This window comes from Mobula hypostoma, chromosome 5 (assembly GCF_963921235.1).
Source record: "Mobula hypostoma chromosome 5, sMobHyp1.1, whole genome shotgun sequence".
In the NCBI taxonomy this organism is placed as follows: Eukaryota; Metazoa; Chordata; class Chondrichthyes; order Myliobatiformes; family Myliobatidae; genus Mobula; species Mobula hypostoma.
This window is the reverse complement of record NC_086101.1, coordinates 147,516,848-147,544,722: the sequence shown is the minus strand read 5'-3', so window position 1 is coordinate 147,544,722 and position 27,875 is coordinate 147,516,848. Positions and strand designations below refer to the sequence as shown.

Genomic DNA, 27,875 nt, shown 5'->3' with positions numbered 1-27,875 from the left:
AACTAGCACAACGACATCAATATGCCACACTTCAGCATAAGCGACTGAATTCACTGTAGACTGCCTCCTCATAAAGACAAGTTTGAACATAGTTCAATTGTAAGCTGCAGGCATGGGTGATTTGGCGCTGACAACAAATTCTGGGCCATTAAGTTTTAAGAAATCATGCAATCGCACATTTGTCCTTCAAATACCAGACATATATTTTCCTTCCTTACGAATCCAGTAAACTTAAGATAACTTCAAGATATAAAACTGAAGAAATATTCACACAAACTGAATAAGAGTAACCATCAGTGAAGCATGAATGAGTCTACTTGCACAAGGAGTTGATTTGTTCAACAAGCTCTACTTGTACCAGATAAATGCTGGTTCTTTTTTCTACAGTTCCTAAATCTGTAATCTCTCAATTTGTACTACAGAGTAATTGATTAAAGGAAAATGTGTAAGAATGCTGTGGATTTGCCTCCATTGTGAATTAGACCCCTTTACAATTGTTTTTCTTTTACACCATTACAGAAATGCATGTTAGTATCAACATTATGATTTTCAAAAATCAAAAAAAAATTCTATATTCCCGGACATGTACAGATACAAAGAACACCATTCATTTATGTTACAATGTTAAAGTAACAATATTAAAATGCACCTATTTTGAGGCAAGAATAAAGATGTGGAGAGAGGAAAGGAGGAGTTGTGGGTGGGAAGGCATTGGCAAGGTACTTATGGCAGTGGGGTAGAATTTGAGAGTCCTATAAAATATTATATGGAAAGTTGAAGAGGGCATATCTTGGAGCCATTTATCAGAGACAATAGCACACAGGCCAACCTTTTATGTGTGGATATTAGATTTCAGAAATTAATGGAGTAGAGAAAGATGCTGGAGGGAATATAATACTTTTGACCAGTTTACTGCCCCATAGCACATAGCTTCACTCATCAACAGACCAAAGCATTTTGATATTGCTACATTATTCCAGTAACAAAAGCTGTTAGTGCACTCACCATCATTATGTGGTTGGAATGCAGAAGATAAACTTCAATCTTTATTTTCGAAACTATCTGTAGTAGCAAAATCAATACCATCATCTTTTTCTCTTCCTCCATGGTGACAATTTTTCAAGACAAATCTTTGTTCAGTAACAAAGTTATAGAGAAATTAACTTTATTTTAGTAACAAAGTACAAACAGAAATTGATGAGGATAGTTTAATACTGTATCTATTCACACCTTGCTAAAAATAGCAGAGACTTCAGTTACAACTATGACAGTAAAAGTAGGGGTGAACATTTTAAGGCTTGTATTAAACAGAATCTCAAGCTTTATCTTACCCCAATTATTTGTTCTTTCTGATAATATCAACAATCTGTATCTGGAAATCTCTCTCCAAGCTTCCATTTATTGCATGAAGTTACACTGGATTTTTGTTCCTGCAAGATATATTTGATTTTAGTGACTTAAAAAAGGTGGGAGAGCTGCCAAATAGGTCAAGTGCTCTGCTAATCTCTTTGTCCTGTCCAACAATGTAAGCCTCTCAACCTTGAAATCAATTGCAGCAGTACAATGGTGACATTAAAATTCCAATTGCATACAATGTAAAATTGAAGAAAAAGGCTTAATGCTTGAAAACAGCAATGATCTCTTTGCTTGGAGATTGTTTCTCACTATTTTATTATATTAAAAAATCAGTAATGCTTCTACAGCCCACTACTGCTAATCATTTGTTAAATATCAACATTTTCCACTTGTTTCTTAAACAACATATAACACTGGACAACAAAGATCTTACTTCCTGGATACTTTAGGGTGTATCTTATGGATTTTGGGCTGTTGATTATGAAATTCACCATGAAATTTCCCTATCTTGCATCATTGCTTTGAAGTCACCAATATTTATGATTTCAATTCATAATTCAAGTCAATTAAAATGTTGCCCACAATGTAGGCTGAAAAGTTTTCTATCCTGTTCAGGTATGCCCAGGCATGATTAGGCAGGGTGGATGCTGTATAGCAGCACTCGTTTTAGAAAGCATCATGCACACACCATTCTATGCATTGTGTTTACATGTACCTTATATCAGCTTTGATCAGTATGCTCTATGCACATAGCATATTATGCATACTCGTTACATTAAAGTAAATGTATTGTCAGGATTATTTGTTTTAGCAAAATGTCTCACCAATGTTGCAACAGCCACAATATTTTCTGTTATACCCGTGGTGAGTATACACTTAAATCTCAAAGAAGGGATTTAATCTCATTTTATTAAGAAAATCTTAATCCCTGCATCTAGTTTTTTTTTTGATATTTACAAATTTGAGATTATGTTAGGAAATATATCCCTAACCTCAAAGTTTTAGACAAACATGAGTCCCTGGATGCAATACATAAATTTGATCCTGTTACTCGTAGTGTGGTATCCTATTTTTATCAGATCCTACATTATGGAGCTTGGGTGAATACTGCAAGTTTTAAACAGGCATAGGTGGATGAATTAGGTATAGAACTGACAGAGGAGGTCTGGGATGAGTGTTTAAATAGTATACATGATTGTTCAGTCAATGTCAGATACAAACTTACACAGTTTAAAACAATACATACACTCCATTATTCCAAAGAGAAGTTGCACAGTTTCTACCCTGATATTTCACCAGTTTGTAATAGATGTAAATCTGTGAACAGTAACTTGTCACATTCATTCTAGTCACGTTGTAAGCTTTATGCATACTGGAAAAGTATTTTTCACTGTGTCTCTGAGGCTTTTGGGAAGCGGTGGGAACCAGACCCGCTCATAGCCATTCTTGAAGCAACAAGCTCCCTATCTTCAGCCTATATGCATGAAAAAAATGGCTGTATTATTTGGAATGGTGATTGCTAAGAAGTTAATCCTGCAAATGTGGAAAATGGACTCTACGCCTATGTACGATATGTGGCTGGGGGAGCTAGCAAGTACTTTGCATTTGGAGAGACTGAGACTATATAATGAGGACAGAGGGGACATCTTTGAAAGGATATGGGGCCCTGTATTGGACTTTCTTACGGGGTGAGGACTGAGGTTTTTTGGTGCGATGCACCTCTGCTGTGTATGTTCACTTTTGCTGTTCAATATTTGATTTGATTTTGTTATGGTTGTGGCTTTTGTGGATGTGCTGTTTGTTTTTTTGTTGTTTGTAATAAACAAAAATAAAAATATTAAAAGAAAGAAAATCTATGAGTTCTACTTTGGGTGTAAAAGTGACAAGCAAGATAAAACCTCCTCACACATGTTGCACAATATGCATTTTCGATCTTAGGGCTTGACTCACAGGTACTTGGAAGACAATGCCATTCACTGTCCTGATATGGTGACAGCAGAAGGATCATGGGACAGACTGTTACTTCTGTCCGACCAGTGTATCTGGTTTCTCTGTTTAACCAAGAAATCTACTGAATAGCCCCAATCTCCCTTCAGCAATGAGATCTGTGCTGCAAGACCACAGTCCTCCAGTACCGAAGTCACCAGAAACGTGGAGTCTACAGGAGGAAAAACGCAAATACAACGATGCATGAGCCAGGAATGGTAAACGGCACAGATACTGATACAGATTTTCAACCCTTTATGTCAAGTAGGCCTCATCTGATAACTCAACAGTAGTTAACTGACCTGGTTAGGGACTTGGATTTGTCAAAGGCAAAAGCAGAATTATTGGGTTCAAGATTGCAAAGATGGAATCTGCTGTCACCAGGAGCAAAAATTTCCTTGAAGGAATCCGATATTTGAATCAGATGCTTCCTAGAATAACTGAGGCCAAGATTAAGGAAGGCACTTCTGTTGGCCCACAAATTAATGACAGGCAATTCGAAGAACTTCTAATGGAACTGGAGAAAATCACACAGAGGGCATTCAAGGATGTTGTTGAAAATTTTCTTGGCAACCACAGAGCACCAAACTACATGCAACTGATTGACAACATACTTCAAGCGTACAAATCCATGAAGTGCAACATGTCACTGAACATGTCACATTAGACTTCTTCCCTGAAAAAATCTTGGCACTGTCAGTGACGAGCATGGTGAAAAGTTTCACCAGGACATTGCGGTCATAGAAAAATTGTATTAGGACATCTGGTATCCATCAATGCTGGCTGATTATTGTTAGACACTGAAGTGAGAAGTCTCAGACACCGAGTATAAATGAAAGTCATCAACAACACATTTTTAGCTTTGTTGAACTATTGCAAAGCCTCAGCACTGTTACACAATTAAATGCATTATAGTCAATACAAATTAATTTCTTGTTTCTCTTAAATTCCTGTGTGACACAAATAGGCTGAAAATATATCTGTGTTCAGTTTCAAGCGCTCTATCAGAACCACACGGAAATTCTGAGGAAGCAACAGATTTGAAAAAAAATTGTTGCCCAGTGAAATCCATCAAGCAAAAAAATCGAATGAAAGGACATTCATTTCCCACTTCAGTAATGTATATAAATAGAATTGAAGAACCCCTCTTTTTTCTGTAACAAAGAATACGTACAAAAGATAAGATATACTATACTTCTCCTGCAGGAGCGTCTTTAGCAAAGATTGCCAGCTTCCAAATGTGTAGTTACAAGATTTACCAAGGTCAAGAGGGCTCCGGGCAAATAGCAAAGGATTACATGCTTTGAAGCTTCAAACTACTCCTGAAAGCTTTGGAAAGTTTAACTTTGAAATTTCCATTTATTTATATAATATAATTATATTGCCTAAAGCACAACTAAGTTATGAATTGTTTCTAAAAATCAGTGAATGAACTTTATATTGAATATGAGGAACTTAATTAAATTTTACTTGGATGATATGTAACAAAATGGCAGAGCATTTGAGGCAATATCCTGCTAGTCACTGTGCAACGGTACAATGGACCCCACCAAGACTGAACTGTGCACTTCAAAGAATGGGGAAAATAATCCATTGTAAATAACAAACTTTGTATGGGCAATGGCATTGGTGCAATGAACATCAAAACACAGTTTAAATACTTTTGAAATTATTCTGTCCTACCTTAGATAGGAGCATAAACTACTCATGCAATATATGTTGTTTTCCACATTGTCTTAAAATAGTCAACTTATTCTTCAAATTGCATGGAAGCATACATTTCTTTTAAACATTTTTACACTTTTTAAGAAATAAGGTGTTCACAGTTTTAGACTTTACTGCCTGCATCCACATGCATTGTCCATCATTAATTGTCACTGCACTGTGGAAACACTTACATATTTTATGCTAGACCATAAGATATGGCAGGAGGAAAATCAGGTTATTTGGCCTATTGAGTCTCCTCCACCAATCCATCATGGATGGTTTATTATCCCGCTCAACCTCATTCTCCCACCTTCTCATCATAACCTTTAACACCCTGATGAATCAAGAATACATCAACACCCGCTTTTAACATACTCAATGACTTGGCCTCCACAGGCATCAGTGACAACGAATTTCACAGATTCACCACCCTCTGGCTAAAGAAATTCTTCCTCATCCCTGTTCTAAGTGGACATCCCTCTATTCTGAATCTTAAACCTCTGGTCTTAGACTCATCAGCTATAGGAAATATCCTATCTACATCCACTCTATCTAGGTATTTCAATATTTGATAGGTTTAATGAGATTTCCCCTCATTCTCCTAAACTCCAGCAACCATAGGCCCAGAGCCATCAAACGCTCATCATATGTTAACTCTTTCATTCATGGAATCATTCTCATGCAGTGCACTCAGGGTTCAATCATTTTCTATGTTTTTTTGTGATTGTAAATCACTGCTGGATAACACGTGCAGGCGGGTTTAGAAATAGTAAGATAGCACAGCTCAACACGTGGCTGAAGACATGGTGCAGGCGAGAGGGTTTCAGATTTATAGATAATTGGGCAGTTTTCGAGGGAAGGTGGGATCTGTTCCGGCAGGACGGTTTACATCTGAACTGGAGGGGGACAAATATTCTTGCAGGCAGGTATGCCAGAGAGGTGCCGGTGGATTTAAACTAGATACAAGCGGGGGGGGGGGGGGGGGGAAGGGAACCAAAGTGCAGGAACAGATGTAGGGGAGAAGGAAGAAAAAGAAAATAGTAAAGTTGTTTGCACTGTTAGTGATAAATAGGTGGAATAGGTGGAAATTTTTTTAAATGCATTTATTTTAATGCTAGAAGCATTATAAGAAAGGTGGATACGCTTAAAGCATGGATTGATACCTGGAAGTATGATGTGGTAGCTATTAGTGAAACATGGTTACAGGAAGGGTGTGATTGGCAACTAAATATTCCTGGATTTAACTGCTTCAGGTGTGATAGAATCAGAGGGACAAGAGGGGGAGGTGTTGCATTGCTTGTCAGAGAAAATATTGCAGTGGTGCTCTGACAGGATAGATTAGAGGGCTCATCCAGGGAGGCTATTTGGATGGAATTGAGGAATGGGAAAGGTGTAGTAACAATTATGGTGGGGGGGGGGTATTACAGACCACCAAATGGGGATCGAGAATTGGAGGAGCAAATTTGTAAGGAGATAGTAGATATTTGTAGTAAGCACAAGGTTGTGATTGTGGGAGATTTTAATTTTCCACACATTGACTGGGAAGCCCATACTGTAAAAGGGCTGGATGGTTTGGAGTTTGTAAAATGTGTGCAGGATAGTTTTTTGCAGCAATACATAGAGCTACCAACTAGAGAAGAAGCAGTGTTGGCTCTCCTGTTAGGGAATGCGACATGTCAGGTGACAGAGATTTGTGTTTGGAAGCATTTCGGGTCCATTGATCACAATGCTATTAGTTTCAATATAATTATGGAAAAGGATAGGTCTGGATCCAGGCTTGAGATTCTTGATTGGAGAAAGGCTAACTTTGAGGAGATGCGAAAGGATTTAGAAGAAGTGGATTGGGACAATTTGTTTTATGGAAAGAATGTAATAGAGACATGGAGGTCATTTAAAGGTGAAATTTTGAGGTTACAGAATCTTTATGTTCCTGTTAGGTTGAAAGGAAAGGTTAAAAGTTTGAGAGAGCCATGGTTTTCAAGGGATATTGGAAACTTGGTTCGAAAAAAGAGAGTCATCTACAATAAATACAGGTAGCATGGAGTAAATGAGGTTCTCAAGGAACATAAAGAATGTAAAAAGAATCTTAAGAAAGAAATTAGAAAAGCTAAAAGAAGATACTTGCTTTGGCAAGTAAGGTGAAAATAAATCCCAAGGGTTTCTACAGTTATATTAATAGCAAAAGGATAGTGAGGGATAAAATTAATCCATTAGAGAATCAGAGTGGATAGCCAGGTGTGGTACCAAAAGAGATGGGGGAGATTCTGAACAATTTTTCTTCGCTATTCACTAAGGAGAAGGATATTGAATTGTGAAAGGTAAGGGAAAGAAGTAGGGAAGTTATGGTAACTATGATGACTAAAGAAGAGGAAGTACTGACGCATTTAAGGAATATAAAAGTGGATAAGTCTCCGGGTCCTGACAGGATATTCCCTAAGACCTTGAGGGAAGTAAGTGTAGAAATGGCAGAGGCTCTGACAGAAATATTTCAAATGGCATTAGAAACGGGGATGGTGCCAGAGGATTGGCATATTACTCATGTTGTTCCATTGTTTAAAAAAGGTTCTAAGAGTAAACCTAGCAATTATCGGCCTGTCAGTTTGACGTCAGTGGTGGGTAAGTTGATGGAAAGTATTCTTCGAGATGGTATATATAATAATCTGGATAGACAGGGTCTGATTAGGAACGGTCAACATGGATTTGTGCATGGAAGGTCATGTTTGACAAATCTTACTGAATGTTTTGAAGAGGTTGGTAGGAAAGTTGACGATGGTAAAGTGGTGGATGTTGTCTGTATGGACTTCAATAAGACCTCTGACAAGGTTCCACACATAAGGTTAGTTAGGAAGGTTTAATCGTTAGGTATGGATTTAACAGTGGCTGGATGGGAGATGCCAGGGAGTAGTGGTGGATAGCTGTTTTGTCAGATTGAAGGCCGATGACTAGTGGTGTGCCTCAGGGATCTGTACTGGGTCCAATGTTGTTTGTCATATACATTAATGATCTGGATGATGGGGTGGTAATTTGGATAAGTATGCAGACGATACTAAGATAGGTGGAGTTGTGGATAATGAAGTAGGTTTTCAAAGCTTGCACAGAGATTTAGGCCAGTTAGAAGAGTGGGCTGAAAGATGGCAGGTGGAGTTTAATGCTGATAAATGTGAGGTGCTACATTTTGGTAGGACTAATCAAAATAGGACATACATGTTAAATGGTAGGGCATTGAAGAATGCAGTAGAACAGAGGGATCTAGGAATAATGGTGCATAATTCCCTGAAGGTGGAATCTCATGTGGATATGCTGGTGAAGAAACCTTTTGGTATGCTGGCCTTTATAAATCAGAGCATTGAGTATAGGAGTTAGGATGTAACGCTGAAATTGTATAAGGCATTGGTGAGGCCAAATTTGAAGTATTGTGTACAGTTTTGGTCACCAAATTATAGGAAAGATGTCAAGAAAATTGAGAGAGTACAGAGAAGATTTACAAGAATGTTACCTGGGTTTCATCTCCTAAGTTACAGAGAAAGGTTGAACAAGTTGGGTCTTTATTCTTTGGAACGTAGAATGTTGAGGGGGGACTTGATAGAGGTATTTTAAATTATGAGGGGAATAGATAGAGTTGACGCGGATAAGCTTTTTCCATTGAGAGTGGGGGAGATTCAAACAGGAGGACATGAGTTGAGAGTTAAAGGGAAAAAGTTTAGGGGTAAAATGAGGGGGAACTTCTTTACTCAGAGAGTGGTAGGTGCACAGAACGAGCTTCCAGAAGAAGTGGTTGAGGCAGGTTTGATGTTGTCATTTAAAGTTAAATTGGACAGCTATATGGACAGGAAAGGAATGGAGGGTTATGGGCTGAGTGCAGGTCAGTGGGACTAGGTGAGAGTAAGAGTTCAGCACGGACTAGAAGAGCCGAGATGGCCTGTTTCCATGCTGTAATTGTTATATGGTTATAACAAGAATATCAAATACTGTAGGACTATCCCATCAGTGAGTTGCCCGATAGTGATGGAGCTGGACTTATTGCGTACCATTGTGTTATCGCCCAGGAATTTTCTTTTACAGTTGGAAGGTGCACTGTGCGAGTGACTGTCTTGGATGTTTTTACTGTGTTCACAAGACCCCATCAGATATTGGTAATGTAGAATACTGCAAGTCTGGTTCACTGGTTCATTGGTGAGACTGATGGCGGGGGAGCTGCATGCTCAGTTGTGGTGAGGATCACCTGTTTTAGTCAATCAGGGGTGGAAACGCGGAGAGGGTGGGGGAGAGCCCCTGCGGGGCACCCAGGAATCAATACTTAAGTTGGGAGTTGGCCCATCCCATTGGTGTGGCTCTCTAGTGTTTCCTCATTGGAAGATCCAGCTTGACCAGGACAACTTACCTTCAATTCTATCGTCTTGCTTCTTAGGGACTTGAGCTATATGTTCTTTTTTCTTTGTGATTGTATGTTTTTCTGAAATCATAACCTTATGTGCTATTTGTTCTAAGTGCAGTGTGCTGTATGCTGTTGGTAACATGTTTTGTACCTTTGCTCCAGAGGAACACTGTTTGGTTTTGCCATATCCAAGTATGGTTGAATGGTAATTAAACTTGAATTTGAACTTGGACTCCTCTGGACCATCTCCAATGCCAGCACATTTATTCTTATATAAGAGACCCAAACCTGCTCACAATATTCCAAATGCAGATTGACCAATGCCTTACAAAGCCTCAACATTACATCATTGCTTTTGTATTGTAGTCCTCTCAAAATGAATGTTAACATTGCACTGCCTTCCTTACCACCGACTCAACCTGCAAGTTAACCTTTAAGGATGTACTGGTAATTTATAGATCAGACAGCATAAAGAAAGAAAATTTACTTCCCTAAAGGGCATCAATAAACTAGCTAGGCTTTGACAACAAGACAGTTGTGAACACTAAAGCAATAGCTTATTATTATTTAACATTTATTTCATTAGAGTTATGAAGTAGAGTAAAGTACAACATTGAAAACAAAGACCAACCCATCAATTCTGCACCAAACATCAACCATTCATTCACTTTTAAACTACATTAATCCCATTTTCTTAAGTTCCCACACTTTCACAAAGCCCTCGATTCGACAATCAGCAGCACACTAGTGACTAAGTAAATTATCAACCTGCTTGTTTGGGATGTGGAACATCCAGAGGTAACTCATTCAGTCACAGAGAGTAAATGCAGACTGAGGTCAGTTTGCTGGAGCTGCAAGGGAGTCGCTCCACCAGCCGTGTCACATTGCCAGTCCAATTACTTGAATTCAGATATTCCCTTCGTCATGTATGATACTCTGGGCCTCATAGATTTTAGCTCAATATATTAAATGCTCTGCTACAGCCTTAATTTTAATATTTAGTTTAACAAGCACATCTACAACAGGTTCATGGAAGGATCTAGCATGTTACTTGACCTGATCAACAAAGTATTTCACCTACTGACGTGCATTTAAAAGGAAGATATTTTGACTGTATATAGTGAACTGAATTACTAATGTCCCCCAAACTGAGAATCAGGTTTAATATCACTCAAATATGTCATGAAAGTTACTGTTTTGTGACAGCAGTACATTGCACTACATAATAATAAACTATAAATTACAATAAGAAATATATTATTAAAAATAGATTAAATAAGTAGTGCAAAAAGAGAAAAAATATTGAAGTGCTGTTGCACAAAAATTGCTGGGTGAACTCAGCAGGTCAGGCAGCATCTATGGAAATGAACAAACAGTTGATGTTTTGGGCTGAGATTCTACTTCAGGACTGGAAAAGGGGAAAGATGCCAGAATAAAAAGGTAGAGAGATGGAGAGGATGACTAGGTAGAAGTTAATAGGTGAAGCCAGGTAGGTGGGAAAGGTAAAGCACTGGAGAAGAATGAATCTAATAGGAGAGGAGAGTGGACCATGGGAGAAAGGGAAGGAAGGGCTGCAAGGGGAGGTGATAGTCAGGTAAGGAGAAGAGGTAAGAGGCCAGAGTGGGGAAAGGAAAAAAAGAGGGAAGAAGATGGAAAAAAAAAAACGGAAGGAGAAATTGATGTTCGTGCCATCAGGTTAGGGTCGACTGAGACAGAATGTGAGGTGCTGCTCCTCCACTGTGAGAGTTGCTTCATTGTGGCAAAAGGAGAGACCATAGACTGGCATGTTGGAATGGGAATGGGAATAGGAATTAAAATAGTTGGCCACCATTTTTGGTGGATGGAGTGGAGGTGTTCAGTAAAGTTTTCCCGCAATTTACACTGGTACTCACTAATGTAGAGGCAGCTACATCGGGAGCACCGGATACGACAAATGTGTTGGCTCACCTAGAAGGACCGTTTGGGGCCCTGAGTGAAGGCAAGGGTGGAGGTAAGTCAGCAGGTATAATATTTACATCACTTGCACGGGTATGTGCAAGGAGAGAGACTAGTGGGGAGGGATGAATGGACAAGGGAATCACAGAGGGAATGATCCCTGTGGAAAGCAGTGTGGGAGAGGGAGGTAAAAATGTATTTGGTGGCAGGATCACGTTGAAGATGGTAGAAGTTGTAGAGGTAGTGTTCATGGGTTGGTTCATTGTCCATTCAAAAATCTGAAGGTGGAGGGGAGGAAAATGCTCCTAAAACATTGAGCATGTGTACTCAAACACCTCCTTGATGGTAGGAATGAGAAGGGAGCAATCCTTAATGATGGATTTTAAGTCATCAACTTTTGAAGATGTCTTCAATACTGGGGAGGCTAGTGCCCATGGTGGAGCTAGCTGTATTTTCAATTTTACGCAGCTTTTTCTGATCCTGTGCAGTGGACCCCTTGCACATCATATGGTGATCTAACCGTTAGAGTGCTTTCCACCGTACATCTGTAGAAATTTGCGAGTGTCTTTAGTGACATACCAAGTCTCCTCATACTCCTAATGAAATATATCCACTGTTGTGCCTTCTCTGTAATTGTATCAGTATGCTGGACCATGTATTCTTCTCCACACCAGAGTTGTTGACACCAGCATAGATCTTCAGAGATGTTGACACCAGCATAGATCTTCAGAGATGTTGACACCCAGGAACTTTAAACTGCTGACCTTTTCCACTGCTGACCACTGAGGACTCGCATGTCTTCCCTTGTTTTCCTCTTCCTGAAGTCCACAATCATTTCCTTGTTTATACTGACATTGAGTGCAAGGTTGTTGCAACATCATTCAACCAGCTGATCTATCTCACTCCTGTATGCCTCCTTGTCACCATCTGATATTTTGTCTACAATCATTGTGTCATCAAATTTATAGATGGCGTTTGATTCCAGAGATGAGGGAATTAGCCGATGAGGAGAGATTGAGTTGCCTGGGAAACACATGCTGGAATTCAGAAGAATGAGAGGGCATTTTTTAGAAACATGCAAAATTATGAAAGGGTTAGATAAGACAGAGGTAGCAAAGTTGTTTCCACCAGTAGAAAGACTACAACAAGTGGACAGAGTCTCAAAATTCACATGAGTAGATTTAGGATGTAGATGAGGAAGAACTGCTTCTCCCAGAGAGTGATGAATCTGTAGAATTCTCTGCCCAGGGAAGCAGGATACGCTGCCTCATTAAAGATATTTAAGACACAGATAGATTTATGCATAACAGGAGAATATAGAGTTTTGTGAATTTAGGATTATGGGAAGGTGCAGCTGAGTCCATTTTCAGATGAGCCATAATCTTAATGGAAGGCAGAGAAGGTTCAGCCGGCCAGTTCATTTACTCTTCCACTTATTAATTATTATATAAGATGGAGCTGGGGAAACAGTGCAGCTCTGAGGTGAGGCACTGGGGAAAGGGCCTGAGAGGGAGGAATGAGATGACGTTTGACCTCTTTATGCGTTGGGTCAGATTGGATTGGAATCAAGGCAGTAGGGTCTGGGCCCAAGAGCATATCGAAGTGACAGGGCCCAAATCTGAGAGCAAGGAACATGCTGAGGCTTGACTGATTTAAGTACCAGACCAGCTCGACAAGGTCAGGGTGTTGGGGTCGGAGACAAGGGACAAGCCGGTGTTCAGCTCGCTCGCATCTCATCTCTGCACTGAACTGAGGCTGTGGTCTGCAACTAACGGGCTCCTAGATTGACTGCATTGTTGACTGGCTGTGAACTCACTTTGTGAACTTTAGTTCTGAATGCTATTTGCTTACTTTTTATAGCTGGCATGATTTGTTCTTTATTGTTTTGTACATTGGGTGTGTGACAGTCTTTTTTTTAAATGTGCGCTGTGGTGTTCCTTCACTTTGTGGTTGCCTGTCAGGAGATGGATCTCAAAGTTGTACGTATTATACACACTTCGATAATAAGTGAACTTTGAACTTATGTTTTTATTTATTTTTCTCTTCCCTCCATCTTTTTGATCAATTTTATAAGCATTATAAGATCATACAACATGACAAGAATATAATATTATATAATGCATTAATACCACAATCTGTAGATCTCATAGATGTCTATTCATGTAAAACTATGCATGTCGAGGGCTGATAGGGTGAAAGGTGTCTTCACAAGAGCTTTTATATCTTTCTTTGAAGATTAACATGTCAGGAATATTAAATGTATGACCCTGAATGAATGCAAGTTTTTTTAAATATTAAGAAAAGCTGAAGAGAAGCTTTAGTTTCAAATCTGAAACCCAGTGAATTGGCATGAATTTTCCATCTATTAATTAGTAATAAAGTTCTTTTTTCGGCAGCTAATAATTTTTCTCTAACACTTAAGAGTAACTTTGAATTTCTTACACACAGAAATTCATATTCTGTTTGCAATTTAAAATCATGACATTAAACCGAGGAACCAGCCGCTTTTCCAGGAAAATAATACACAGATTCCATGGCATTACTGTTAAGATCAAGTAAGTTGGCAGACTGTCTTGCAACTCTTTTTCCTCCCATCTTCGATATCATAGAACTGAGGATGACTCTGTATTGTGTGTTCTGAGATGACCACAGAGCATTCTGAGAGTCATAGATGCCCCTACAATGGAAGAAAGATTCAAAGTATATAGCCAACTTATTCCTTTTAGAATTTCATTAATTTCTATTAGGTCTCTCTTGAGCTTCACTTGCTCCAAGGAAAATAAGCCCAGCCTATCCAATCTCTCCCTCTTAACTAAAGGCTGCCAGTCCAGGCAGCGTTATGGTGAAACTCATCCACACTCTTTACAGCAAAATTATATATTTTAAGGTGCGGTGACCAGCATATTTCACAATACTTTAAGGACAGTCTAGGTATTGACATTCGTTTTGCACCGTACTATTTACTGCCTATGTCCTACCTATACTTAATCTTTGTGACTTACAACTGTCAGGATTAAAGTCCATCTACCAATGCTCCACCATTCTTTCCATCTGATTAATATCCTGCTTTAATCTTGGAAAAAATGTTTGGCGGCATCTATGACTTACTAGTCATTCCTCTTACAATCACATCTAAGCAGTTAATACATATTCCTAACAACACAAGTCCCAGCAGCAATCCCTGCTGTAAGTCACTGATCTCAGACTTCAAATCAAAAAAGAATCCTTCTGCTTCCTATTAGCAAGCCACTTTTGGATCCACTTAGCCTACCTGCCTTGGATCTCATGTGGCTTAACCTATTGGGTTTACTATTCATGACTTTGAAAAGCATATTTACGATATCTATTGCCCTGCTTTCTTCAATCGTATTAGTTACCTCTTCAATACACTCTATCACATTAGTGAGACATGATTACCACTAAACAAAGCTATGCTGATTGTCACTCATTTGCTCCTACTTTTCCAAATGTAAGTAAATTCTATCTCTTAGAGTTTTGTTACAAATAATTCCCAGTCACTGACACAAGGATCACCTGTCTGCAGTCACCTGTAATTACCTAGTTACCTGATTCACAGTATGAAGTCTAGTTCCTGCATGTGAAAGATGTAAACTATTCAATGTAGTTTATAGAGTAGATAGAGTGATGCTGGGGGAAAACAACAGATCAAATAGCATTCATGAAGGGAAATGGACAGTTGACATTTGATGTCGAGACCCTTCATTTAAGTCAAACTTCATATGTTGACTGTCCACTTCTTTCCATAGGTGCTGCCTAACCTGCTCAGTTCCTCCCACGTTTTCTGTGTTATTATCCATAAACTTAACTAAAGCAGAATAGTGTCGCGTCTCGCGTTGCTGTTTGTGAGATCCAGCCGAATGTAATCTGGCTGCCACGTTTCCCATTTTAAAATAGTGGCAATACTTTTAAATAACTTAATTGGTTGTAAAGTTTTTGGGAAATCCTGGAGTCATTCCCAACATGTCATTCAGTTGCAAGACTTTTTTGCCTTCTTTCTGCCAAAACCTTGAAATTCATGCTAGAAGATCAGAGAAAAATTAAAAATCAATAGGCTCACTTACTAAGTAAAGCAATCATCAGCAACTTCCCAATACAAGCTCAACACATTTCCAGCTAACTGAATATTACCCCCTGCCATTATCTCAGGCTGAATAAAAAGATGACTTCTCTATTTTTTTGCGATTTACATCTTTCCATGGTCTTTTCTCCACATACTCTTTGATCTATTCCTGTTATCTATTCTACCAAACAGCTCACCTCCAATTTCAAGGCCTAACTTAAATTTCAGTGCTTAAGTGATTGCATCCTGTCAGACATCGAGCCAAGATAAACTTTCAGCCCATGTTATCCTTGTCAAAAATTCAACAACTACTACTGTAACGAACAATGTTTGGCCGCCTTCCACTGGAATAATTACACACACTAGAAATCTCATTATTTATTTTCTAGTGGTCTTTCAGGAACTCTGCTATCTTCTGTATAAATACCATTCATAAATACCATCTTAACAAGTTCCTGTTACTCTTATCCTATCCCACTTCACATCCACAAACATGAGGAAATCTGCAGATGCTGGAAATTCAAGCAACACACATCAAAGTTCCTGGTCAACGCAGCAGGCCAGGCAGCATCTCTAGAAAGAGGTACAGTCAACGTTTTGGGCCGAGACCCTTCGTCAGGACTAACTGAAAGAAGAGCTAGTAAGAGATTGGAAAGTGGGAGGGGGAGGTGGAGATCCAAAATGATAGGAGAAGACAGGAGGGGGGAGGGATGGAGCCAGGAGCTGGACACTTGATTGGCAAAAGGGATATGAGAGGATCATGGGACAGGAAGCCTAGGGAGAAAGAAAAGGGGGAGGGGGGAAGCCCAGAGGATGGGCAAGGGGTATATTGAGAGGGACAGAGGGAGAAAGAGGAGAGAGCGAAAAAGAATGTGTGTATATAAATAAATAAATACCAGATGGGGTATGAGGGGGAGGTGGGGCATTAGCAGAAGTTTGAGAAGTCAATGTTCATGCCATCAGGTTGGAGGCTACCCAGACGGAATGTAAGGTGTTGTTCCTCCAACCTGAGTGTGGCTTCATCTTGACATAGAGGAGGCCGTGGATAGACATATCAGAATGGGAATGGGATGTGGAATTAAAATGTGTGGCCACTGGGAGATCCTGCTTTCTCTGGCGGACAGAGCGTAGGTGTTCAGCGAAATGATCTCCCAGTTTACGTCGGGTCTCGCCAATATATAGAAGGCTGCATCAGGAGCACTGGACACAGTATATGTCTACTATAAGCCTACTGACTCTCACAGCTATCTGGACTATTCCTCTTCTCACCCTGTCTCTTGCAAAAATGCCATCTCTTTCTCGCAATTCCTCCGGCTCCACTACATCTGCTCTCAGTATGAGGCTTTTCATTCCAGGACGAGGGAGATGTCCTCCTTTTTTAAAGAAAGGGGCTTCCCTTCCTCCACTATCAACTCTGCTCTCAAACGCATTTCCCCCAGTTCACGCACATCTACTCTCACTCCATCCTCTCGCCACCCCACTAGGAATAGGGTTCCCCTTGTCCTCACCTACCACCCTACCAGCCTCCGGGTCCAACATATTATTCTCCTTAACTTCCGCCACCACAACAGGATCCCACCACTAAGCACATCTTTCCCTTCCCCCCCCACCCTCTGCTTTCCGCAGGGATCACTCCCTACACGACTCCCTTGTCTATTCGTTACCTCCCCTCCCCATCCCTCCCAACCGATCTCCCTCCTGGCACTTATCCTTGTAAGCAGAACAAGTGCTACACATGCCCTTACACTTCCTCCCTTACCACCATTCAGGGCCCCAGACGGTCCTTTCAGGTGAGGCGACACTTCACCTGTGAGTCAGCTGGGGTGATATACTGCGTCCAGTGCTCCCGATGTGGCCTCCTATATATTGGCGAGGCCAGACTCATACTGGGAGATCATTTCGCTGAACACCTATGCTCTGTCCGCCAGAGAAAGCAGGATTTCCCAGTGGCCATACATTTTAATTCCACGTCCCATTCCTGTTCTGATATGTCTATCCACGGCCTCCTCTACTGTAAAGATGAAGCCACACGCAGGTTGGAGGAACAACACCTTATATTCCGTTTGGGTAGCCTCCAGCCTGACGGCATGAACATTGACTTCTCAAACTTCCGCTAATGCCCCACCTCCCCCTCGTACCCCATCCATTATTTATTTATATACACACATTCTTTTTCGCTCTCTCCTCTTTCTCCCTCTGTCCCTCTCAATACACCCCTTGCCCATCCTCTGGGTTTTTCCCCACCTCCCCCTTTTCTTTCTCCCTAGGCCTCCTGTCCCATGATCCTCTCATATCCCTTTTGCCAATCACCTGTTCAGCTCTTGGCTCCATCCCTCCCCCTCCTGTCTTCTCCTATCATTTTGGATCTCCCCCTCCCCCTCCCACTTTCAAATCTCTTACTAGCTCTTCCTTCAGTTAGTCCTGACAAAGGGTCTCGGCCCAAAACGTCGACTGTACCTCTTCCTACAGATGCTGCCTGGCCTGCTGGGTTCACCAGCAACTTTGATGCAGGTTACTTCACATCCAATTCACCCACTTCTCTTGTTCTCATTGAGCTGTAATAGATTATCTCAATTTTCATAGCTTGCCATTGTCGTACCTCCTCCAATTTTACAATGTCCTGCTAAACACCACACCTCATTGACCATCTACTCTAATTGTAAAGAACAACTTGGAGGTTGGTGAACTTTTGTTATGTTCTCTGTGGCAGTCGGTGCTGAAGGAAGACCAGACGGAGGTTCATAAGATTACGAGTGAGATCAGGTAGACAGCCAGTGTCTTTCTCCCAGGATTGAAATGTCCAATACTTGAGGACATGTACTTAAGGTGGAGGGAGTGGGCAAGGTGTAAGATTGAAGGAGATGAGTAGGACAAGGATTTTTTGACATGGAGAATGCTGGGTGCCTGGTGGGTTATGGACCATATGTAGACAGAAAAGATTAGTTCAATGAGTTCAGCAGAACACTCCAGGCTGAAGGGTCTCTCATTTCTGCTATCATCCTTTGAACGAGAACTACTTAATGCCGGCACAGAACTTGGAAGTATCTTGAATTATATGTTAAGGATAGTGAAAACCACTGAGAAGATAACTAGGGTCTTCCTCACCCTCTATTTTTGACAGTTACTGGGAGCATTGTATAAGAAGGGCCTAAAGCATTGTTGAGGATCCCTACCATCCATCCTATAATCTCTTTGACCCATTATCATCAGAAGATACAAAAACACCAGGACTCGCTCTGCCAGACTGGGTAACAGCTTTCTCCCCAGGATGTGAGACCTACCTTGCTGCCACTATGGTCTTATCAATAAAGCAGTGAGCTATTTACTGGTTGCTGTTTACCTGTGCTGCATACTTCACATGCATTTTGAATTATAGTTTATTAACTTATTAGTTGTAATATTTTGTTTTGTATGCTGTGTGTGGTAAATGTATTGTGGGTGTACCATATTCCGGAGCAACGTTGTTTTGTTTTGTTGTATACATGTTTGGTCAAATAAAAATCAACTTGAACTTGAATTTGACGTTTTTAAAAATTTTTTAGCCTGTCACTTTGCTAGTAATATTTCCAGGCTAATTTGTTCTAACATCTTTACAAATTTTGTACCAACTAGTTTTTTATAAAATGAAAACTAAAATCATAGAGCATCAGGTCACATTTTTCCGCAGTATTTTTTCTACAATAAGTTCATTTAATCCATCCATATTCTGGCAAGGTCTATCATTATCTCCTTCAGTATTTACCACACCTACCTGATCCTTGTCCTCCACAGATTTTGAAATTGTGGCCTATATCCCCTTCCAAGTCATTAACATGTAATACTGAACTAACAGATTGATAAAATTATTCTTACGCAAAACATAGATTGTGTGTGGCTAACAGTAAGCAATCAGGCTGTAATATACTCCAACCATTTCAGATGATAATGTAAACTGAGAGTGAACCTCCAGAGGCTTGGACTTGCTCCCAAAGCAGACTGAATTGAGATGTTTCAATTCACTTTTTCATTGAGCAAGCAGATGGTGCCTTTTGATCCGAGAGAGTTTCAGTTTGCAGATTTCAATTGCTTTGTACTTCAGTGCAAATAGGAGGGATTTCCTATAATATGACAGCATGTGCTAATTGTCTGCCTAAGCCATGAAATTAGTGAGTTATTACAGATATGGATTCCTGCTGTGAGTCAATGTATCTATTAAGATCTACACTTATGATAACACAGGAACATCAAATCAATGCAGGCTTCCCCAGAGAGTAATCCCCATTCCTCCTGTTTTTATTTTCCTGTATTCCTCTGCTTAATTCTCGTCCACAAATGCTCATCAGCTCACCTTGGATTCACCTTACTGCTAAGCTATACAGAGGGGTAACCTATGGTGGCCAATAAAGCTAGCAGCATGTTTTCGGGGATGAGGAAACCTCCAAATGAAGCACACGTAGTACAGCACAAATGCACAAATTCTAAACAGAACATTACCAACTGGTCAGATTTTTATGGAATAGTGAACAATGTCAAAAAAACTAGCCATTTGACTCAAATAATATGTTTCTCTATACCAGTCTCATTCATCCCATCCTATCTTCATACCTTTGCTTCATTTATCCTTCATCTATTCATCCAGTTCCCCTTCAGATGCATTTATGCATCAGGCCATCTACATGCTTACCACTATGGTGAGACTAGTTTTTCCTGAATTCACTATTTTATTTATGAGCATCCTATACTTGCTTATAAATACAAATCATGTGTAAACTATTAGCACCGTGGAAAAATGAGAACATTTTCAATGAGAAAAAGATAGAGCAGCAAGTTCAAATTGCAATATACTGCATTGCATCACAGGTCTCACAGAAAGTGGAACCTTCCCATTCCTGGTCTGCACTGGAAATGTGCATTAAGCATTCCATTGGAAGTGAAACTGTTGGCTATCAGCACTATAAAAGGAATGACAATGTTCTGATATTCTAATTATTTAGGATGCCAGAAAAGGGACAATTGAAGCGGACATCTCACCCCTGAATCTCATAAATTGTTTCTATATGGATTTTTTTTTTACATTGTTTGTTATTTCATTGTCTCTTTTTCACTTCCTTTTATTCTAAGCTTGCATTTTCCTTCTCCATCATTCAAAGTTTCTTTATTGGCTCTTAAACTCCATTGGTTAGGAGATTAAGTATTGGTGTTGCTGTGTATCATGGGCCAAGGCACTCTTCTGACAAATTCATTGAACTACTCCCATAATTGAGCTGGGTCAGCAGAACGAGATTGAAACAAACACTCAAATTTCTGTGATCTTCATTATCAAATCAGAAAAACAAAATTTATTTATATCTCCATTTTAAGGAAGCTGTTTAAAATTGAAACATAGGTCAGATATTAAAACATGCAGGAAAGGAGAGTACGGTGAATATCATAATGCTTTCCCTGTTGCCAAGTCATCTGTGAAACTCACAGATTCATCTATGAAACCCACAGCTCTAGTTGGTGGAAGGTTCTTATGGTTGATGGAAATCCATGTTACATTTCCTCAGACATCTCAGACAAGTGTTTATGAGTGACATCTGTGACAAGAATACACATAGATGTTAGCTGTCCTGTGTGATCAGCAGTTGGTCTGCCACCTGTCTTCGGGAGAGAGAGAGATAAGGAAGACAATGGAGCAGCATCTGGGAGATGTGTAATGAAGGGACGGGAGAGAGAGCTGTCTAGAGCGGCTCCCCCTTTGAACCCTGAACTGTTTGAAGTGATGGACAGGCGATACCCCAGCAGGGGGATAAAAAGGGACAGGTTCGCTAAGGCAGGACACACGACACCACGAGGTAACGAGACCCTGGAAGCAGTGCCCCCCCCGCAAGTCGGCGGGAGTCGTTTTGGAAGGCTGGTTGCGGAACCAAGCCATAGACGCCCAGGGTGGAAAGGTACGATCAGCGGTAACCCGGTGTGTGTCCACCCTTGCTTGGGTGCCAGGTTCACTGCAGAGGATCGACCGCATCTGGAGGAGGGGTCACAGTCAGTAACCTCAGGTGACATCACAAAGGACTCGCCCGAAAGCTGCTTGTGAGCAATATCGCAGGTCTGTGTGTGGAAGCCGTTTTGAATGATCAGTTGTTCTTGTTCTCTCTCTCCTCCCCCCTCACATTGTCCATCGCCACGGCAACGATTACTGCGAACTGAACTAAATTGGACTGAACTTTGCGTCACTTTGAAATTGGTCATTTATCCCTAGACAACGATAGAGTTTGATTGATCCTGTTATCTTAATTCTGTGCACATGTGTGTTTATCATTGCTGAACTGTTGCATTTATTATCCTTTCAATTACTGTGTTGCTTGTTTCTTTAATAAAACTCTCTTAGTTCTAGTAATCCAGACTCCAACTGAGTGATCCATTTCTGCTGGTTTGGCAATCCAGTTATGGGGTACGTAACACATCTTAGAACATTCTGAATTTTCTTTGCGGGTGACCACATTACACCAGGTGCAGGTTGGTATTCACAATACCCAAAGTGTACTTAAAGTGGTTTTTAATATTTGAATTAAGGACAGAGAAAAGTCTACTGAATCTTCAAACCTATTCCATTTTTAAGTTACTATGTACACTTAGCTATAATCCAATCTATCTTACTTTTGTGTTTATGACAAAACAGCTTTTAAATTGCTGGAATTAGCCCCTCACACACCGAAGGACAATTAAATGAGCTCAAGGAGACTATAATGCTAATATTACTAATCTATTCTCTTCCTCATCACAAAATGCCTTCTTGTCATCAAGTCGCTTATATCAAACTATTGATCTGTTATTGTTGTGGACATGCTTCAATGAGTCTGTTCTCCCTATTCTGACAGCTGCTGTAACTTCTTTAACAGACTTCATACATAATGGAGCATATTTACCGAGCAAACACATCATTCAGCCCATGTCTAAACCTTACTGCACGTCATCCCACCAAGACATTACCATATGTATAGACAAATGGTATTGGTATACATTTTGGTTTATTATTACTTCATATATCGACAAGTGAAAAAATTACCTTTGCAAACCATCCATACAAATCATTTCAAAACATAATTACTTTGAGGTGGTACAAGGAAAAAGCAATAACAGAATGTAGAATCTACATTACAGTTTTCAGAGAAAATGCATTTCAGGTTGACAATAAAATGCAAGGGCTGTGACAAGGCAGACTGTGAGGCCAAGAGATCATCATTATTAATGTTACACTCTCTGCACTGGAGAGCAAGATATTTTTATGTCACTAAAGGAGGAAATTACCAGCCACATCTGACACTATGCATGAGCTGCACAGTCTGAAAGCACCTACATCCATCTTTAATTTGTTTCATCCGCAAAGAAAGTTTGAATACGAAAGGCAATTTCTTGCTCTCTTGAACCCAAAACCCTCTTTTTGCATTGTCCTGCAGTAGGATTAACACATGGTGCCATGACCTTCAGCCTGAAAAGGGGAAGCACATCAGTACCAAAGGATAAGGCAACAGTTAGAAAAGTGCACACTGTCTGAAATCAAAGCAGGTTGGTAGCACCTCAGTGCTTAACAATTCATGTTTAAAGTTCAAAGTAAATACATTTTCAAAGTTACCATATACCATCTCTATATTCATTTTCTTACAGACATTTACAGGATAAAGAAACGCAATATAATCTATGAAAAAATATATAAACAAAGACTAACAACCAATGTGCAAAAGTAGACAAAATGTGCAAATGAAAAATAATAATGCTGAGAAGAGTTGTAAAAGTGTCCTTGAAAATGAGTCTGTAAGTTGAAAAATCAGTAGAGTATTTGAATGAAGTAATTGACGCCAGTTCTAGAGCCTGAAGGTTGAAGGATAATAAGTGTTCCTGAACCTGGGGCTGTGGGTCCTGAGGCTTCTGTAACTCCTTCCCAGTGGCACCAGTGAGAAGAGACCATGGCCTGGCTGATGGGCGTACCTGATGATGGATGTTGCTTTCTTGTACAGTGATCCATATAAATATGCTCAAAGGTGGGGAGGGCTTGGCATGAGTTGGACTGGGCTGTATCCACCACTTTCTGTAGTCTTTTCTATTTGTCGAGAAATATTGGTATTTCAATACTAGGCCATGATGCAACCAGTTAAGATATTCTCCAATATGCATCTATTGAAGTTTACTGAAGTGTTAGGTAACATGTCAAATCTACCCAAACCTCTAAGAAAGTGCTCAGGTCTTATTCTGCTCATGAGCAGTTATAAATAACATGTCCTCATGGATTACCAAAGAAGTACCATACTTCATAGTTTTATCATACTGTAGCTCAGCTATTGATGCCATGAGGCTTGCTAAGTTTAGAGGGGATTCTTGGTTGAGGGAGAACTACTGAGATGAATATAAGATTTGTGTCTGACCACTAAGTATTGATATCATGTGTGACAGTGCTGAAGTCACAAGAAAAACTGCAGGTGCTGGAAGTATGAAGCAATAGATGAAATGTTGGAGGAACTCAACAGGTCAGCCAGCATCAATGGAGACGAATGAACAGGGTCAAAGTTTTGGTTTAAGGCTCTTCATTGGCACTTGAAAAGTGGAAAGGCGATAGCCAGTATAAAAGGGTGTCGGAGAGGATGAAGTAAGAACTGACATGTGAGAAGGAGAATATAGGCAAGTGGAAGAGGGAGAGAATGGAATGACGTAAGAAGCTGGGAAATGATAGATAGAAATACAAACGGCTGATGAAGATGGAATCTGATCAGACTGTGGACCATGGAATAAAGGGAAGGAGGTGATGAGGGGAACTGGATGGAGGAATCTGCCAATGATGGTTACCATGAGCAGTGGGAGAGAAGTGATTGAGCCAGTTGGAGAATGGAGAAACAAAGGAGGGAAAGAGGGGAGTAGTTACAAGAAGTTAGAGAAATCAATGTTAATATCACCAGGCTGGAGTCTTCCAAGGTCTACCAAGGAATATGACGAGCTGTTCCTCTAATTGTATCTGGACTCAACTCGGCAATAGTGGAGCCAGTGGATCGAAGTACTGAAACAATGTGATTCCAGAATGTGCACTATGGTATTTGTAGTTTGCCTCTTTTAAATGAGTTTTGGATGTGTATCTTTGATGACCATTAACTTATGGACATCAAAAAACTTTTATCGCCATATTCTAAGCTGCACTCCATTCACTCAACATCCTTGTGCTCACTCATCTACGTTAACTCTCAGTTCATCAACAGTTAATTCCCAATTTCAAAGCAACACACACAAAATGTGGGAGGAACTCAGCAGGTCAGGCAGCACCTATGGAAAAGAGTAAACAGCCAAAGGTTTGAGTTGAGACCCTGCTTCAGGAAACTGCCTGACCTGTGGAGTTCCTCCAACAATTTGTGTGGGCTGTTTTGGATTTCCAGTATCTGCAGATTTTCTCATGTTTGCCATTTCTAATGTTGTTGTCATTTTCAAAATCCACCTTGGTTATGTTTTTCTCTTTCACTTACCTCATTTTACTCTCAGCCTTCAATTTCTTTATTTCTCAGTCCCACTAATTCTACCCAGTTGAGAATCACAATACATCAGGAACATAGCCCTTAAAACACCGACAATCTATGTACCTATCCAAACTTCTCTTACACGTTGAAATCGAGCTCATATGCACCACTTGTGCTGGTAGCTCATTCCACACACTGACAACCCTGAGTTTCCCCTCATGTTCCCTTAAACTTTTCACATTTCATCCTTAACCCATGAACTCTAGTTGTAGTCCTATTCAGAAATAAATGTTGTTCTTCCAAATTAAGGAGCACAACAGCATATTATGGGAACATTGTAAGGCATTGTCCAAGATGCAAAGGTCCCTACAGTGTGTTCATCTCATTGCTAAATTAATACAAATGCAATCAAGTACATTTTGGCAAAAAATACATTACTTGGGAGCACATTAAGTAAAATAGAGATTGTTATTGAAAAGTGGTCAAAGATACATGTTTGTCCTTGGAAACGGTGAATACAGACAAGAATGTAATGTTCAATTTCAGAAAGAAATTGTCTAAGCTAAAATTGTTGTTCCAGGTAATCCATTATATGAGGATATCAGAGCTATGGAAAGGATAAGGCTAGTAGAATATTAGAAGTGAAAGGTTGTTGTTCTTAAGCAATATTATAAAGTGTTTTCATTGCAACATGTGAAAGATTGTAGAGTTCTGAACAGAGGTATTCAAAACTGACAAAAGCTTTGAAAAGGTCAATGGCAAAAGCTTATGTTCTTTGGTTGTGGAATTGGTATAAAGGAGGATATGACTTTAGAATAATGACAGGAATAGGAAAAAGTTGAAAGAGATATTTTTCTCCATATTACAGTATTTAGCTCATGACACATGAGAATGAAATTGTAGAGATATCAGTTGTTATGTCTCAGAATAACTAGTTGGATACCAGATGACTAAAGAAATCATATATCAAGACTTTTACGATAGATGGTATGCAGATCATACAATGTTCAAACATAAACAGTTCATTTGGTCCATCCAAGATATGCTTGCCCTTTAAAAGAACTTGGCCTTATTTTTCCAACATCCCTGAATTTTATCTCATTCTTTTATTCAAAGTTTTTGAAAAAGCCTACTATATCTCATTTTCCAAATCACGAGTGATTCACATTCTTTGCATCTGATTTTCTTTAAAATTATCCTTCCTTCTATCTTTACTGAATCTTTATCGTGCTGGAAACAATTCCCTATTTACTGTCCAAACTCTTAATGGTTTTAAATCTCCTCATAACCTATGCTGCTCTGCTCTGAAATAACAAGATTAACTTCTGGCACACTCTCCCCACACTTAAAGTAAAGCATTCCTGGAACTATTCTAGTATATTCTAGTATATATCATCTCTGCTGAACCCATTCCAGTGTTCTGAGCTCCATCCAAAAGAGAGATGCCCAGAATGTGATGCCAGACCTTTCCAGTGAATTCTGAGCTGCTGCTACTTTTGAACATTTTTTTTAGCTATTCCTATCACTTTCAAAGATATATGCACAGATACTACTTAGCATTCACTTTCTGCACCTGTTTTAACACTGCATTTATTTTTTTTAAATACTGCCTTACCTCATTCAAACCTGCAAAATACTTTGCTTTGCATTTCTCAGTTAGTATTACATTGAATCTTTACTTTTGAGGCATCAGTCAACTTTGAATGTTAGCTACATATGCTGAATCTAGGTTATTAACAAATATTTAGTATAGCCATGTCAGTAACAGATCACTATATATCAAAAATCTAATGAGAGATTGCTGGGGGTGGTGGGTGAGAATGAATCGAATGATGGGCTTTCAATAGGCCAGTTCAAGATGATCATAGTCTCACAAGGAAAATAAACAATGAAACAACTCTCTTCAGTTACATCAGAATGAACCCAGTCTATGTCCTCACCAGCACCATGCTCACTTCTGCAACCACAAGGTCCTAAAAAATCGCCAGTATTGCTGCTGTGGTCATTTTATCAGGCGGAGAGCACCTGAGCCCACGAGGGTACAAAGTAATGTCGTCCTCACATCCACAATGCTGAAATATGACAAAGCATAGACAACATAAATTTTGAAAAGTCATATTTGACCAACTTTATCAAAATTTTCTAACTATTATAGGGTAAAGGGACAGAACTAAAATGTTAACCACTTCTGTTTCTACAGTTATTGCCTGACTGGTTGAGTTTATTTTTTCCATTATATTCTGTTTTGGCTTGATTGCTGGACTTGCACTTTTTAAAATTTTAAAATGAAGTTAATGCCATTCTGAGTGGCAGGGCAGAGATACATTTCTACCAAAGGAGGTGTAATTCACTCCTTCTATTGGCTAGCCTGCAGGTCACCCTTGGGCAATGCATGATCAAGATCACGTAAAGCCATGGTAGCAGGTGGTGAGTGGTCGTATGAGCAGCTGTTGCATATCACAGATCCTGGTTACGTGAGCATTGATGCCAGGCAATCTCTGAAGAGTATTGATAATGGCCAGGGTCGCCTATCTTATGAGGACACTGCCCAGAAGGCAATGGCAAACCATTTCGGTGGAAAAATTTGCCAAGAACAACCATGGTCATGGAAAGGCCATGATCACCTATGTCATACGGCATGGCACATAGTGAATGAAAACGGCATTCAATGAGATCTTTCAAGGTTGATTCATGACAGATGTAGGAAAGCAAACAGACAATGGGAAACAATTGGTGGTAAGTAGTTATAAAAAGTGTTCTCAAAAATGGTTTAGACTGAGGAATCAATTTATCAACATTGAAATTGCAAATGAGATGAAATTTTGGGTGGTGAGATTGGTAAAAGAATGCTATAAATGCATCAATATATTTTCATAATAAATAAACGTGTCATGCTGTTAATGTAGTCAAGTGCAAATTGTTAACATAGTGATCAGAGCAGCAAACAGCCATGTTCCGTGGGGGTATATCGAATAGC

General features: G+C 39.8%; 1 protein-coding gene across 12 annotated transcripts in view; it reads right to left on the bottom strand.

Annotated features, from left to right (window-relative positions):
* The window catches only part of LOC134347072 (receptor-type tyrosine-protein phosphatase delta-like), a 2,469,925-nt gene that overhangs the window by 2,267,804 nt on the left and 174,246 nt on the right, over positions 1 to 27,875 (bottom strand). The window contains exon 1 of one of the 12 annotated variants that reach the window (XM_063049165.1): positions 1,332 to 1,408. The exons of the other annotated variants lie outside the window; for them this stretch is intronic. The gene's annotated coding sequence lies outside the window, so the exon portion shown is untranslated. Of the gene's footprint in view, positions 1 to 1,331; positions 1,409 to 27,875 lie in introns of those variants that run through there. 12 annotated transcript variants of the gene reach the window in all.